The sequence below is a fragment of the Condylura cristata genome, unplaced genomic scaffold (assembly GCF_000260355.1).
Source record: "Condylura cristata isolate star-nosed mole 26May11 unplaced genomic scaffold, ConCri1.0 scaffold00041, whole genome shotgun sequence".
Lineage (NCBI taxonomy): Eukaryota > Metazoa > Chordata > Mammalia > Eulipotyphla > Talpidae > Condylura > Condylura cristata.
Genome location: NW_004567142.1, coordinates 6,575,969 through 6,577,338, shown reverse-complemented (window position 1 = coordinate 6,577,338; position 1,370 = coordinate 6,575,969).

Below are 1,370 nucleotides of genomic sequence, written 5' to 3'. Positions count from 1 at the left end.
CTCTACTGTATGCCAGGTCCGGAGTGGCACTCGAGAAATAATGAGAGCAAGATGCTCGGGGTATGACCGAGTGCCAGCTAGTCTCGGCAGCTTGGAGCGATGATTGGTGCGTTTACTCCTTGCAGTGCGGCGACCGGCCCCGTCAGGGGGAAGGCATAGGTCAAGCGTCTCTTCCCAGCTGTACGGGTGAAGCAGGGCCCACCCACACGGCCGGGCCCCTTGCTCGCCGGTGTCACGGCCGTGTGCACCCACGGCCCAGCTCTCAGCCGGGCGCCCTCAGCAGAGCTCAGTCCACGAAGGACCGAGCGCGTAGGCCCGCACTGCCCCGCCCCTGGCCGGGCAGAACACGCCCCCTCGAAACCCAAAGCCGGTGCAAGTTTTTTTTTTTTTTTTTTAAAGATTTATTTATTTATTCATACAGAACTGGGATACAGGCCAGAGATGCGGAGGGTGAGAGAATTCACCAGAGACAGAGTGGGGAGCAGAACAGGCAGACTGACGAAGTACACTGCTGAGGGGAGCAGCGGGCGGGTCAGGAGAGGTCTGCCGCGCCATGTGGTCACCTCCGGGGCAGGCGGGAATCGAACTCATGCGGAAGTGGCTTCAGATTCTCAGTGCTGTGCTTTAACCCGCTGTGCCACCAGGGAGGGCCCCGGTGCAAGTTTTATTATAGGTTATGACACTGAAGTAATATAGCATGTATGTAAAACTATGCTCGTGTGTGAGATGTGTTATGATATTCACGCAATTGTCGGTGTGTGTTATGTTGCAAATATGTGATAGTATGAATGCTGTGCTCATCACACGATATTAATGTCCTATTTTATACAGATGACAGTAACATACACGCGGAAGCTGTGATGATTATATAATGTAATGCCAGTGTGCTGGCGTGTCATATATATGTTCTGTGTCATATTCTATAACTGATTTATAATTTATAATATAAAAGACATTTAGGAGAATGCAGTGGAATATTAAAACGTTTACATTTTTAATAGTTTTAAATATTCCAGCGAGCCTGGCCTTCCGAGAGGTTACAGGTTAGCTTCAGCAATCATTACTTAATTGAAGATTTGCTCGAGTTGTGATGTTTGAGTTGAAATGCCATTAACTCCATTCTAGGCTGGCCTATTTAAGAAATCTCCACTCAGGGCAGTTTATTTTACCGTATTTCTCAGGTTAAAATACCCATAAAAGTTCTGTTGGTAAAAAACAGGTCACTATAGCAGAACTTGAAAAAGTAAATATATTTTTATGAGCTATAGTTGACGTCCATTTCCCATAGATAGTACCTATAAAAATGCATAAATGATCAATGCTAAAACATAAGAAAATAAACTTTTTTTAAAAAGGAGAGCTGGGGGGGG